Genomic DNA, 16,613 nt, shown 5'->3' on the forward strand with positions numbered 1-16,613 from the left:
TTTTTTTTTTTTTTATGAATTTCTAAAAATATCTCATTTTTTCATACGTTACTATTAATAAAGATGCCAGTATGCTGTACCACAGCTTGCCACCATTCCCCCCCCCCCCCCAAAAAAAAAAAAAAAAACTGATACTAGTAACTTTTCATTTCTAGGGTTAAAAAGTTTTTGCATCAGCCTGACCTTAAAGAGTGATTGCATGTCCTTCTCATTGCCGCCTGCAAAAAAAAAAAAAGAAAAAAGGAATATTTCTTCTTTATACTCTCCGTGCAACTGATTATTACCATTATTCATCTTGTGCTGCCTCCAAAATGTCTTCTTCCAGATTTAATGCTTAATCCATTTGACACCTATCAGCCTTTTTACCTTTGAAATAAATTGCTTTTCTTTTTGATCAATACCCAAGCAGTATTTGTCTCCTTTGCACTCAGCACCCCTTCCATGTTATAGTTCCATACACACACACACACACACACACACACACACACACACACACACACACACACACACACACTGGTTGAAAACAAGTCAACGGATATCCCCACGGTCAAGGTGCATCATGCCATGTAATGAGTCATGTTTGTGTTTGCAAATTGGGCCATCCCACTTCAACAGTCAGTGATACCATACTGAGATGGAAGTGCAGGGAGTCAACTGCAAGTGTTACCTGCAATGGATTACCCATGACACTCACTGAATTTGATCATAGAGCGCTACAAAGGATAATATGTAAAAATTGCCATTCATCGGCTGACACGTTGAATGCAAATTTCCAGGCATAAAATGACATGCAAATCTACACAAAAACATTCAGAACCAAGACTCACAACATCAGTATCCATGGTAGGACCGCAATATGCAAACTCCACATTATCCAAACCAACATGCATCATTATTTTACAGTGATGCAAAGAGTGTGTACAGTGGGACGTGAAAGCTTGGAAAACTGTGTTATGATGCAACGAATCACGCTACACCATCTACTAAGCAGATGGATGGGTGTGGTGTATGTTCGGTGAATGTCTCTTACCAGAGTGCGTAACCCCAACTATGAAATTTGGAGGTGGCAGTGTGATGATATGGTCCTGTTTCTCCTGGTTTGGCCTCAGACCTCGTGTTTGTGGTGTCATGAACATTGAACTCCAAGAGGTATCTGAACATTCTGGACAATGAAATGCTTCCTACTCTGAGGCATTTCTATGGAAATGAAAGTTTTTTCTTTCAGGAAGACAATGCATTGTGTCAGAAAGCTGCTGCTGCTGTAACTGCGTGGTTTGTGGATGTTAATGTCACCGCACTTGACTGGTCTCCACAGAGTCCTGATCTTAACACTATTGAAAATCTGTAGGATGAACTGTAGCATCTGGTGAGGTCAATGATTGTCAGCCCCCACAACAGTCCAGGACCTCATTACATGCCTACAGGAAGAATGGTCCAGAATTCACATCGATTGCTATCGTATACTTGTGGAAAGTATGCCCTATACGATTGCTGCAGTCATTGCAGTGACAGGAGGTCCTACATCTTCAGGTGGGCACCATGGCTGTTTGTTCCTTACACTATTTTGTCAATAGACTTCTTTCCAAACAGTGTATACACACACACATACGCACTCACACAAACATATATATATATATATATATATATTCTTTCCTCACAGAATATTTTCATATAGTGGACCACCACCCAGGTGATCACGTTATGATCACAATTCAGAATGAATTGCAATATCCCATTCACAATCACATCCTCTGATGAAAAGATCAGATCTGCGACTCAATTTTCATGCATCCCTTTTATGTATTGCCTAAGATAATTGTCTCTCAAGAAATTCATTTTCCTTATTCCCAAACACTAGTTGTTCATTTCAGTCTATATTACTATAATTAAAATCATGCATAATGATCATTCTTCTCTTGTTTACTAACCAAGGTGGCTTATACATTTCTTCATCACCACCTTCCACATTTCCTGGCCTATATAGCAACATTCATCTAAATATCTCTTCCTGTCATTCTCTACCTCCATACTGTCCCAAAACCTTTGCTACCATTTCCTCTTGCATCCCTAGCTTATTTGGGCATAATTTCCCCCACTAACATCAGTAGCATTCTCCCCTCCCTTTGAAATACCTAGGTTTGAATCCCGGCAAGGATGTGAAGAATCTTTATCAGGACTTTTCAATTGAAGATGAGTTAGTCAGTCTCATACAGAGGTGGTAGTGTATCTCTTTTCGAAACTAGAGTTTTTTTTTAATCCTGCAAAACAGACAAAGTGGCCATTAGACCACACACAATTAACAGACATAATACACTGGCCTCATAGCCTGAGTTGTTCAGCCGTAAATCCAAATCAATCCTCCCCTTCTTGTCATCATAAAAAAACATCATACTCTTACATTTTTATTCCCATCATATATCATTCTCATCCAGCCGTGTTTCACTTTTTCCAACAATTTTTAGAGAAAAAAACTCAATCAGTAAAACAGTATCATCTCTGTTATTTCTTATGTTCCTGGCATGCAAAAATAAACATAACAGTTCACTAGATGTATAACCAGTCCTAGCCAAGCCACTTGATTGTGATTTCCTCATCACATCTGTCTAGGCTTTATCACCACTTACCCCATATATCTACTCAGACTAAACTATTTCCCTTCCACTATACTAATCATCCCATACACGCATTCATCACTACTTCCAACATTGACTCCTTATGCCATGTCTCCCTGTCCACTCAGACTCACCACACTATCAGGCAATGCATTCCCTGCTGCTTATTATTATTATTATTACGGGCAACTCCAAGGAGTCCTTAGACTCATCGAGGGAGGCCCTAAACATCATATCAAGAACAACTATTCAGCATTCGCACGGTATCATACTTTGCTTTGAACTCATTTACAGTCATGGCACCACAACAAACTCAGGCAGCTTATTCCACTCATTCACCACTCTCCAAGTAAAACTAGTTTTAACACCCTCGATAACTACACTCTTGCTCAGTTTCCATGGATGACCCCTAGTTCTCCCACCACCAGACCTATTCTGAAAAAATTTACTCAAAATTAATCTTGTAAAAACCCTTCAGTAATTTGAATGTCTCAATCATATCACCCCTTTTCTGCCTATCAACCAATTTCTGTAACCCACAGATCTTCAACCTGTTCTCATAAGGTTCATTCCATAGACCAGCTATCATCATGGTCACTTGCCTCTGGATCCTCTCTACCTCCTCCCCAGCAAGAAAAAAACCTTGGTGCCCAGATTGGGCACAGTAGTCAAGATAGGATCTTATCAGGGTTCGATAAGACCCTATCTCTGCTCGTCAAAGTATTCTTCAGTAACCAAGTGATCTGATGAACTGATATAGCCACTTTTGCAATGTTGCCCCCTAAACTTCAATCCCCTATTCACCAACACTCCCAAATCTCTGGCTTTGTCAGTCTCCTGGTACAGTTCCACCAATGTGGTATACTGCTGCTAATCTTTTCACCCAAAAATGCATAACCTTACACTTTGCTACATTAAACTGACATCCATTCTCCTTAGCCCAGTCTTCCAATCTATCCAAATCATCCTGCAAAATTTTGACATCATGTGCATTCACTATTGCTCTATCCAACTTTGCGTCATCATCAGCAAATAAATGAACAGTTCCTCTCAGATCCTTTCCTATATCGTTAATGAACAAATTAAATAGCAGTGGTCCAAGAACAGAACACTGCAGCACACCACTAGTCACGGGCCTTCTTTTGGACTACTACTGAATAAACTACTCTCTGATATCTCTCGATCAACCACCTTCCTATCCATCTCGCCACTATATCCATCCCTATATACTACAGTTTACTGATTAGAATTCCATGTGGTATCCTGTCAAATGCCTTAGCAAAGTCCAGCAGTATCACTGTAAACCCATTACCCTTATCTAGTTCAGCCGTCACTGTATTATAAAATGTGAGCAAGTTACTGAGGCATGATCTACCCTTCACAAAACCACAAAACCATGCTGTCCCCCATACAGTATCCCATTATCATCTATCCATTCCTGTATTTTGTTCTTGACTACTTTCTCCAAATCCTTGACGACTTCTGATATGCTGATCGGTCGGTAATTTGCAACAGCAACCTTGGAGCCCTCTTTATGCAGTGGAACTATTTTCCCCTCTTTCCACCTCTTCGGGACTAACCCATACCTGAGACTTAAACAAAATGGTCAAGGGCACTGACAGTTCTTTCGCTGCTTCACGTAAGACCCGAGCTGGTATACCATCCAATCCACTGATGTATTCACATTAAGGTTCTGTAATATACTATTCACCTCCATTTCATTCACCTCAATTCCTGTATAAGCTATTGGTTCCCTCATTCCTGCAATATGACTGCCTGGATTATATACTCTTGCAAAGTGCTCGCTTAGTAATTCTACTATTTCAGCTGATTCAGTTACCTCCCAACCATTGGCATTCTGTCCATTATCATCTATCCATTCCTGTATTTTGCTCTTGACTACTTTCTACAAAACCTTGATGACTCCTGATGTGCTGATCGGTCGGTAATTTGCAACATCAGTTTTGGAGCCTCCTTTATGCAATGGAACTATTTTCCCCTCTTTCCACCCCTTATGCTCTTGCTCACACTCCTCCTTATATAGTTTCCAGTAATGATCCTTTATTCTCCCTTCTCCAATTTTACAAAAATATTCTTCTGCATTTACCTGTAATGGTGATGTTATTTTCCTTTTTATATATAGTGTATTAGATCACTGCCTGTTTTAACCCTAATATAATTTTAGTTTTCATGTTTTCTTTTACATTAAAGGCATTGCTGTTTCAAGAACTGTAGACAGTTATATGCAATGATTATTTTCATATTGCCCCTTATATGTAATGAATATAAATTCTATTAGATTGAGGTTACTCCAGTTAACTGTTTCTCTAAGTTACTGGGTTCATTGTGAAGTGCTATTTTCTCTTCCGTATTTTGTGATCCCCCATTGTCCCCTACATGAAACAAAAATTACACAGAACTGACTCCAATTCTTTCAGCAGTGTTATTTTCAGCTGCCCTATTTTACAAGATTCAGGTGTAATGTAAAATTTTGGCAAGTGAGGCTAGGAATTGAAAACAGCCGTGTGCCATATGAGCAATTAAGTAATGCTTGGATTACTTCCAGAAGATACTTAGATTAGATATGAGGAGGAGGAAAGAGTTCTTTGCCAGTATTTATTTGGGTCAGTTGCTCAAGTTTTTTCCTACTCAGTAGAATGAGAGCTTGTCTTGTATTTTGAAAGAAAGTTCAGTGTTCTTAGAACCTGAATAAGATGGCTATTCAGGTTAGTGGAGAGAGTAGACTACATTCTTCACAAATATATGCAAGGCTTATTAAGGCAGAAGGTATTATTATTTATTCTTTGATGATATCTCGGATACTTTTATACATATTTAGTTTCTGCTACATTCATTTTCTGCAGCTATGCCCGTTGCTACTGTTCATGAGGATCGACATTGTCAGTTACCTTATTTTCCTCTAAACCCATTCACAGTTTAGTTCCAGACTGTAGAAAAATTTCTTTATTTAATCCATATCTATTGCCATTCTTTGGAACAACTCCATTTGTATGGATTTGTCTAAAGGAGGGTGGTGGAGTGCACTCTCTAATATTCAGTTTTTTTCTTTCTGCATAATCTTCTACTTAACCAGAGTGCTAGGATGCTGTAGGTCGAACAGCCACTTATTTTCACTATTTAAATAAAATATGCATACCATATGTCATCACATAACAGTGAGTTACTTGACGTTCACCACCTCAGGTATAGAGAGCTGGTTAGAAAACTGAAATCACAATGAACAGCAAGCTTAAAACAGATTTTTGCCTTTGAAGCAAAAGTAAATGAATATGATTAATTTTGGTGTGCCAAATTTCAGCAAGGTAAAAATTTGCCCTATCATTCTCCAATATTTCACAAATCAAAATTGTGTTTACAACTAATTGCATTTCAAAGGAGCCTATTAAGTATGTATATATGTATGCAAATTTACTTAGTTCAAAAAGTCTTCGACTTATAGCTGTATCATTTGCATTGACTTAAAAGATGAGAAATATGCATTGAGAGAGGATGTGAAAGAGTTATTGAAAGAAGTGAAAATGAAGAATGAGAAAGAATATTGAGTTCTGCTGCCTTGGTGTGATAGGACAGAATTAGAAGGGCCATGATTCTTAATAAATCAATGAAAAGATTGTGTGGGAGGAATGGTATATGGTTTATATGGAGTGTGAAGTGAATTTGATGGATGAAAGGACTTGTATATGCCTGATGGACAGCACTTGGAGAAAGTATTTTGTGGACAAAACAATGAAAATGTCAAAATGTGATTAGTATGATCACATTTTGACTAAAGGCTAAATCAGATTATGAGAGAAAATTAGCTAAGCAGGCCCCAAGTAAATCCAAAAGAGTATTTTTTTTTCTATGTAGTAAATAAGAGAAAGAATGATTAAGGAAGGATAACTTCACTCAGTGCTGATGGTAGAAAAGTGACAGAAGCAGAAGAAATAGTGGGTACTAAGTGATCACTTTGCAAGAGTGTATCATCCATGTGGAGGCTTTACTGATGTGAACATTGAAGTAGACGAACTGGAAGTGCACAGCATACTGAAAAATATCTATGGGAATACAGCACTGGGACTGGAATGCACATTGTCTTCTGTGTTAGAAGAATGTGTGAGAGATTTGATATTTTATTTTTTTTATGGTGCATAGATATCAAAGTCATACTGCACCAGGACACAGTTTACAGCTACATATGGCAAGCAGTTAGTAAGACAATCACAGACATCCATGCCCTTGGCAGGATTCAAACCAACTACCACTAAAGATATTCACAATTATCCATTACACATTGGAATTCACATTTATTGGAGAATGGAGAGTATTGTAATAATGTCACTTTTCTATCTACCACTAAATTCTGCAATTTACATTTCCTCATCCTTGGAACCTCTATAGCTCAGTCAGTATCAGTGAGCTCTGAGGAGCGAAGAACCTTATAAGGTTTTTTTCTTCTTTTTTTTTCATTTGAAGGTGTTAATGAATTTTATACAATAGTGGGAGGGTTTTTTTTTTTTTTTTCATCACACAAAACAGGCACACTAGCCAGAAGAACACATGCTATTTACAGTCATAGTACACTAGCCTCATAGCCTTAGCTGCATAGCCATAATTCCAAACAACAAACCAACCATCATCATCTTTTTCCTAATAACCAATGTTTCACACTCCTGATATTACTCTAGTTATTTGTCTTTAAACAGGGTTTCCTCATTATGATTGAGAACTAGGTGACCAAATTTGCACATAGCCACATCTTTGTCAACTTTTCATTACATTCCTTTGAATAAATTTGAGAAAATTTCTGATTTCTCTCGACTATCACTCCCAAATCTTGAATCTTACCGTCTTCTATAGCACACTTCTGCCACTACAGTAAACTGTCTTACATGTCTTTGTTTTAAGGTTAAGTGCAAAATCTTCCTCACTGGCTTAATATCAACATCGCTCCTCTCCATTTCTGCCACATCAGCAGAGCTGAATATCTGCTGTCCAACACTACATGAAATATCATTATCATATAAGTTAACAGTAGTGGCCCTAAAACAGAACTTGTGGCTTGCCACTAGTTTCCTTTCTTTACAAGAAACATTTCTGTAAATAACTTTTCAATTTTCCTAAACTTATTATGTAACACCTCCAATGAGTCCAAGAACTCATCACAGGAGAGCATTCTACTCCACATAACTCGGCATATCGTCACTATTCAGTCATTCATCTACACACAATAAAACCATTTATTATTCCCAATGCCATTTGCTGTCCACTAGTACTATTTTTGTTTGTAAATTTTGTGTATTCCTCGTCCAATTTGCCTGTATACAGGATCAAAAACCTGAGTTTTCAGGAGGGGAAAACCCAATCTCCATATGAAATGGGCTAACTAATCTTCGGTTGAAAGAAGTGATAAATCACTTTGTTTAAATGAGAATTCAACTCGCACATTTTTCTATTCAAAGGATGCAGCATCTGGTGGTTATTCCAGTTGCCCTATGGAGGCATCATCTTGCTATTATGTTATTATTATTATTATTGTTCCGGGAAACTCCAAGGAGTCGACAGACTCATCGAGGGAGGCCCCCAACATCATGTCAAGAACAACTATTCAACATTCACACAGTATCTATCATACCTTGCCTTGAACTCATTCACGGTCGTAGCACCCACAACAGACTCTGGAAGCTTATTCCACTCATTTACCACTCTCCAAGTAAAGAACCTAGCTCTAACACCCTTGTCAACCACGCTCTTGCCCAGCTTTCATGCATGGCCCCTAGTCCTCCCACCACCAGTCATATTTTCAAAAATATCTTCTGGATCAATCTTATAAAAACCCTTCAGTAATTTGAATGTCTCAATCATATCACCCCTCCTTCGCCTATCGTCCAATTTCTGCAACCCACAAATCTTAAACCTATTCTCATAAGGTTCATTCCACAGACCTGCTATCATCTTGGTCACTCGTCTCTGGACCCTCTCCACTTCCTCCCCATCACGAAGAAACCCTGGTGCCCATAGCTGGGCACAGAAGTAAAGATGAGGTCTTATCAAGGCTCGATACAGGGGAACAACAATTTGTTTGTCTCTGCATGTTAAAGTATTTTTCAGAAGCCAAGTGATTTGGTGAGCTGTTTTAGTTACTTTTGCAATGTGCCCCCTAAACTTCAACTCCCTATCCACCAACACTCCCAAATCCCTGGCCTCATCAATCTCCTGGAGTATGATTCCACCAATGCGATATACTGCTGCTATTCCTTTCACCCCAAAGTGCATAACCTTACACTTTGCCACATTAAATTGACATCCATTTTTCCTAGCCCAGTCCTCCAAACTATCCAAATCATCCTGTAAAATTTTGACATCTTGTGCACTCACAATTGCTCTACCCAACTTTGCATCATCATCAGCAAACAAGTGAACACTTCCTCTCAGATCCTTTCCAATATCATTGATGAACAAATTGAAAAGTAGTGGTCCAAGAACAGAGCCCTGTGGCACTCCACTAGTCACAAGACGTCTTTTAGACTCCACTCCTGAATAAACCACTCTTTGATATCTCTCCTTCAACCACCCTCTTATCCATCTCATCAACCCTATATCTATACCCATCTGCTCCAGTTTACTGATTAGGGTTCCATGTGGTATCCTATCAAAGGCCTTGGCAAGGTCCAGTAGTATCACTGTAAACCCATTACCCCTATCCAGTTCAGCCGTCACTGTGTTATAAAACGTGAGCAAGTTACTGAGGCATGATCTATCCTTCACAAAACCATGTTGTCCCCCATACAATATCCCATTTTCATCTATCCAATCCTGTATTCTTTTCTTGACTAATTTCTCTAAGACCTTGACAATGATTCCTGATATGCTAATCGGTCGGTAATTTACAACAGCAGTCTTGAAACCACCTTTATGCAGTGGAACTATTTTCCCCTCTTTCCACCCGCTCGGGACTAACCCAGACCCGAGACTCAAATTAAACAAAATGGTCAAGGGTACTGACAATTCATTAGCTGCTTCTCGTACAACACGAGCTGGTATACCATCCAATCCCACAGATGTATTGACATTGAGGTTATGCAATAGACTACTCACCTCCACTTCATTAACCACAATTCCCGTATAATCTACTGGTTTATTCGTTTCTGCAATGTCACCACCTGGATGATATACTTTTGCAAAGTGCTCACTCAGTAACTCAACTATCTCAACTGATTCAGTTACCTCCCTACCATCGGCATTCTTTAAAATCAATCTGCCATGTACATTTTTCCTTTTACTTGCTACATATCTAAAAAACTGTTTAGGATTCTCTTTAGCCTGCATGGCCAATGTTCTTTCGTAATCCTTTTTTGCTTTTCTTACCACACTCGTCACCCTTCTGGCCTGCGCTTTATACCGTTCATGTGCCTGCCGGTCACCCTTCTCCTTAAATTCCCTCCATAGTTGTTTCTTTTTTTGCAACTCAAGCTTAATTGTGTTATTCATCCATTTAACCCCTACCTGATTTATTATTCGGACTCTAGGTATACAGTCAGCCATTGCTTCATGCAAGCACTTCTTAACTACCTCCCATGCACTATCAACTTCTAGTCCTTGCAGTTGTACATGCCATGGCACTGAACCAATCAAACTCCTAAGCTTGTCATACTTTCCAGCCCGATAATTCCACATGTACCCTGTCTTAATTGAAAATTCTACACCTTTAGCCACCTCCCAAGTTAAGACCCTATGATCACTCTCACCGATTGGTGGCAATGTGGTCATATTTGTTACAGCCAAATCCTCAGATGTAATTACTAGGTCAAGCACTCTCTGACCCCTAGTATTTTCCATTACATGCTGTCGCAGATAGTTATCCCTTAATAACCGCATAAAATCCAGTTCCTTCCTCCCGTGTGTCCTCTCCTCACTCCAATCAATGCGACCATAGTTGAAATCTCCCATAATAATCACCCTCCTTCCACCCATTTCTTCTATTTGCTTGTGCATACTGTCACCACCATCTTTTCCATCACCTGGTCTATAGCATCACCCAATTGTATATTTAGTTCTGCTAGCCACAATCTCACACCAAATGGCCTCAAATGTGCTCTTTTCTCTATCCTGCAATTCAACTTCTATTCTCCTTGGCTGGAGCTCATCAGCTATCATCGACAATACTCCTCCCCCCATTTTATTCTCTCTGTCATTCCTGAACACACTATACCCATCACATTCAATCCCACTAGTTATATCATCTACAGTCAGCCATGTTTCACTAATACCTATAACCTGTGGTCTGGAAGTGCCAACCATAGCCAAAAACTCTTCCTTCTTGTTCCTAATACTCCTAGTATTAGTGTACATGAATTTAAGACCCCCATTAGCCCCAACCCTACCTTGATGCCTTATATTAACTATCCCACTCAGATTTGTTGTCCTTATTTGCTCTGGCATATTATATTCATTCTTACATACAACTGCCTCCATAAGGACTGTATCTCTACTTCCCCGCCGTAACAAATCTAGTTTCCCTGAATTTGCACATCCACTACATTCAGCAACAATTTCTCAAGTCTTCTTACACCGTAACCATTCAAATGCAAGCCATCCATCTTATATAGATCCTTTCGCCCATGAAACTCACTCCACACATCCACAAATTCCACACCACTCGTCATACATAACCCACACATAAAGTCATTCGCAATTATAGCCCTCCTTTTAAACATTTCACTGTCATACCGTGGCAAAAGACTAATCATTCTAACTCTCTCACTCTTTTGCTACCTCAAACAATTCATTCAGGTCTTCTATCATTTCCATTTTATCTCCTTTCAAATCATTCGTACCTGCCACAGCAATCATTTCTTTCACCCTTTCCTTTTGCTCTCATGTTTTTACTCTCATGGATACGAGACAGGTTATGTTTTTACATAACCTGTCTCGTATCCATCTCACGTATGTCTATCCTTACAATGCAAAAACTGTCAGAATGCTATATAATCCAAGAAATCACCATATACTCTTATGGTGTTTTATGAAAATAACGTGCTTGATCAGCACATTATTTTCATAAAATGCAAGTAGATTTTTTAAGGACCACTTATTCATAATCCTATGTGACCAAAGAAATTCCTACTTATCAGTTCAATTCCTTTAGTCTTGTCCTAATATCTCTGGGACCTTAAACACAACTGTAGATATGCACTTTTATATAAATTGGAAAGATTTGCTTTAACACTATTGCACAACAACACTTTTGTTCTCCTTTTGCTTCTTTGGAGCCCTTCCCCTCTCTCTCTCTCTATTGGGAGCCTGTGTAGCTCAGTGGATGTGGCATTTGCACACCACGACGCTTGGCCGCACGAAGGAAGACTTGGTTTCGAGTCTAGTCGGCGACTAGAGGAAATTTTTCTAAGCCTTTTTTCGACCGGTTCCCGAGTTAGTCGATCTCTGGCACAGGCAAGCGGGTTTTTCCTCCCAGAAACTCGGGTTTTTCGTCCTGTAAACTCAAGAAAATCGACCGTAGAACCCACATTATTTCAGACATTAAATATATTGTGTTAGGGACCACGAGATGGCGGCACATTTGAGCCGTCTCTCTTCACTGTGTACCGCTTAATTAGTGATAGCCTTGGGCCATCTATCTCTGATTGGTACCAGTGGAGATTGAACTGCCCACTCAGTCTCCAAAAGTTAGATAGGGCTAAATGGCCTCGCCTGCTCCCCATATACGGGAATAAAAAGGCGTTAGCTGATTTTTTTTTTTTTTAAACAACCAAGTCAAGGGGCACAGTCAATTCCTTTGCACATTTTCTAAATATATGCTGTATATCTATGAAACTCCACAACAGCTTTAATATTTAGCCTGCTCAGCACCTCTGGTTCATTCACGTCTAGTCTTCATAGTAATTTCCTTCCTTTTTGGCACTTCACCTATATTCACACCAGTATGAAACGCGTAACAAAGTACCCCTTCAATAAGTCTAGTCCAGTACATCCTTCTACAATGGACATCTTTCTACCATTAATATCCACCAGAGACATTTCTGTAATCATTCTTCTTGTTAGCTACATGGTAGAATTCCCTTTGGTGCAACTGTCCAATCATCTTTCATACTGGGCTGTTTCTTCCCTTACCTGCTTCGACTTTTTTCTTTTTTGATAGGCACATGAATTAATATTTTTTAACAATTGTTTTCAGTGTGTCCAACAAAATATAATCAGCAATGCAGTTTATCAGTATTTTTCAGTTTACACACATTAGAAGTGTGTAAACAAATGTCAGTGCTTCCTTTCGACAACTAAAAGAATGTGGCATTATTCTTGTGCACTATCATGAGGTATTGGAAGTTTATTTTGCACTTGGTTAGACTATAATAAATTTAGAACAAACCAAAGCTAAATGGTGAGTCTGCACCTTTGATTAGAACAGTTTATAAGTGGTTTAGTAACTTTCAAAGCGGCCATATGAGCACAAGTGATGCTGAACGTTCTGGATGCCCTGTTGAGGTCACTGCTCCAGAAATTATTGAAAAAAATCCATGATATGGATGATAGAAGAGTGAAGGTGCATGAAATTACTAAGGCTGTGGGCATCTCAAATGACTGGGTACATAATATTTTACATGTGAGAAAACTATCTGCAAGATACCGCATTTGCTCACACTGGATCAAAAGCGTCAACGTGTGAACTGTTGCAAGGACAGCTTGAAGCTGTTTCAAAGGAATCCAGAGGAATTTTTGTGTCTTTTCATAACAGTGGATGAAACATGGATTCATCACTACCAGCCTGAGACCAAGGAACAGTCAAAACAATGGGTTGCAAGTGGGGAATCTGCACCAAAGAAAGCGAAAACTGTTCCTTCAGCAGGAAAGATTATGGCCACCGTCTTCTGGATTGCTCGTGGCATAATCTTCATAGACTTCTTGGAAAAGGACAAAACAATTACTGGAGTGTATTATGCATCTTTGCTGGATCTTTTAAATAATGAAATAAAGGGAAAACGACCACACTTGGTGAAAAAGAAGATTCTTTTTCACCACGACAACGTGCCCGCTCACTCTTCTGCAATTGTGACCACAAAATTGTTCGATTTACGCTACAAAGTCCTTTTGCATCCTCCCCCTACTCTCCAGATTTGGCTCCCTTGAACTACTATCTATTTCCAAACATGAAAAAATAGCTGGCAGGAAAAGATTTTCATCAAACTATGAGGTGATTGGCCTTTGATGAGGTGTTTATACAAATGCCCTTTTACAATGAGCATTTGTATAGACCTCAAAGGAGACTATGTTGAAAAATAAAAAATGTTTGTCCCAAAAAAATTGTTTTCTTCATTTTTGCACAGACTTACGTAGAAGCAGATAAATACCTCTTTTTCACAAGCATGCTCTTCCTTGTAGAGTATTATGTTCATGTCACCCATTCCTGAATTCTTCCACCAACTTTTCCAAAATTTTAACCACCACCATTCCTGAAGTAGTGTCAGGTCTGTTTATTCGCTACTTCTGTTTTGATCTACTCATATTCAACAGAAATTATACATCCTTCCACTCTCTTTGGAATTTTGCAAGTGTTGAGACAAAAAAAGAGCCTAGTCAAAGGTAGTGCCAGTTCTCTTTTGTGCAGCAGCAGCACTTGTGTCCTTTTTTGATACTTTTGAGCCCTTCCTTTCTCTCTGTTTAAAGATTCATTAAACAACCAAGTCAAGGTTGTTTAATGATTGTATATCTATAGAACCCCACAACAGCTTTAATATTTAGCCTGCTCAGCAGTGGCGCACCCAGGATTTAATCTTGGGGAGGGAGGGGGGGAGGAAGTTGAACGGATAAAAATATTTTCAGTACAATGAATTTGCATTAAAAATATTTTTATCCGTTCAACTAAAATTCGTTAACTTTCATTCATTCAATAAAATTCATTAGGTAATTATAAAAATTTATTTAAAGAATAAAATCCAGTTTTCTTTTCTTTTTACAAAGCTCTTGAATTATTTCAGTCGTGGTTACATTAATCTCTCTCTGTTGTGTATATATATAGCAAAGCAAGTCCGTTCAATCGTGATTGTGTCATGGTAGATCTTAAATAGGTTTTTAAAAGGCGTAAGTTAGAAAATGACCTTTCACTGACGCATGTTGTTACCGGAAGCGTTGCAAATATTTTTAATAAGTTATAGATGTTAGGATATATCATTTTGTCACACTTTGAAACTGCATCAACGGCATTTTTGCATGGAGCTATTGTAAACGGTTTTTCAAATTTCTTATACCACAACTTGAATTCGGCGTTCAAAATTGCTGGATTTGTATAAGGCAAATCACTGGCATAAAATTCACACAATTGACGAAAATCTTCTATCGCACTTGCTGCTGGAGCATCTTTTCCGTTTGGTAGAAGAGAAAAATATATATTTCAAAATGTTGCGGTGCCGAGTGAAACATTCATGAAGTGGAGTCAATATTTGGTCAATAAATGGAATGAAACAGTTCTCCTGAAATACTCTTCTACAAAATCGGCTAGAACGTGAAACGCCAGAGTCTTCATTTAAAGATATTTACGATGAAGCATGTATAATATTGACATTAAAAAGCCAAGGACTTCATCAAAACAAACATTAAGGTCCATGGCTTTTTAATGTCAATATTATACATGCTTCATCGTAAATATCTTTAAATGAAGACTCTGGCGTTTCACGAACGGTATTTAATTGAGCCACAACATCAACAAAATTTAGGGCAATTAAGAGGTCACTGTCAGATTTTTGCATTATTTTAGACAATGGTTAGGTGCACGCAAATATTTTTTGCAAGCTAAATAAAGATATTATAAATCTTAAAAGATATTAATATTAATAGCGGGAGGATGACATCGCATGCGGTTTACTATATTAACGGAACTGAACTGCAAGACGTTGATGAGACAAGAGACTTGGGAGTTATTGTGGACAGAGAACTTAAGTTTAAAGGGCATATTGCAAAGATTGCCAAACACATCACATCAAATTACATGGTTGTTGAGGAACACACTAACAAGCAGGGATAGGGAAGTTATTGTTCCACTCTATAAGGCCGCATCTGGACTATTGTGCACAGGATTTCTGGTCGCCAGGATTTCTTGGTGATGCGGAAGTGGTGGAGGGAATTCAGGGGCAGGTTACAAAAATGGTTGCAGGTCTGTGGGATGTTCCCTATGAAGATAGATCAATGATCTGTGGGCTCCAAAAACTAGCTGATAGACGTAGGAGAGGAGATATGATAGAGGTATTTAAATTGTTAAAGGGATTTTACAGGATTGATACTGATGATATTTTTAAGACCAGTGCAGGAAGTGAGAGAATGAGGGGCCATCCCTGGAGATTGTGTAAGAGTGTGGTTAACAAGGGTGTTAGGACTAGATTTTTTACTTGGAGGGTTGTGAATGGGTGGAATGCTTAGCTAGAGGTGGTTGTGAATGATTCAACTGTGAATGAATTTAAGGAGAGGTATGACAGGTATTGTGTAAATAATGGTTAGTGTGTCAATGTCGGGTCTCCCGCGATGAGTCTTTTGACTCCACGGAGACACCGTTAAAATAATATTAATAATTATAATGTTATAAACAACAAGGACGTCCTGCCTTTTAAGGATATTGAAGAAATTGTGTACCTTTTCAATTATGCCAATGCAATTTCTTATTTGTCACAGATATAGCATTTCCAAGTGCCAAATTCAAACTATGCGATGCATAATGAACATATAAAGCTTGTCGATATTATTATTACATAACATCTCCAGGTAGTCCAAAGACATATTGAGGAAGGGCACCTACTCTATAACTCTCCGTCTTCACCAACCACAACTACAATCATTGTCATCATCTACACCAATGCTGTCTACCGCCGACCACTGCCACTAGTGTATTCACAGACAATCACAAGCATCCATGCCCACGGCGGGTTTCGAACTCGCAGCCTTTTGGCTGGAGAGTCGGCCAGCCAGGCCGGATATATAGATAAAAAAATTAAATTTTGT

The 16,613-nt window shown here is 38.7% G+C and overlaps 1 protein-coding gene across 3 annotated transcripts in view; it reads left to right on the top strand.

Annotated features, from left to right (window-relative positions):
- LOC150100804 (glycogenin-1-like) overlaps nucleotides 1-16,613 on the top strand; it is a 160,714-nt gene that overhangs the window by 14,017 nt on the left and 130,084 nt on the right. The window contains exon 1 of one of the 3 annotated variants that reach the window (XM_090402247.1): nucleotides 5,383-5,399. The exons of the other annotated variants lie outside the window; for them this stretch is intronic. The gene's annotated coding sequence lies outside the window, so the exon portion shown is untranslated. Of the gene's footprint in view, nucleotides 1-5,382; nucleotides 5,400-16,613 lie in introns of those variants that run through there. 3 annotated transcript variants of the gene reach the window in all.

Source organism: Typopeltis vanoorti, chromosome 12, assembly GCF_054136105.1.
Source record: "Typopeltis vanoorti isolate ZY-2024b chromosome 12, IOZ_Tvanoo_1.0, whole genome shotgun sequence".
In the NCBI taxonomy this organism is placed as follows: Eukaryota; Metazoa; Arthropoda; class Arachnida; order Uropygi; family Thelyphonidae; genus Typopeltis; species Typopeltis vanoorti.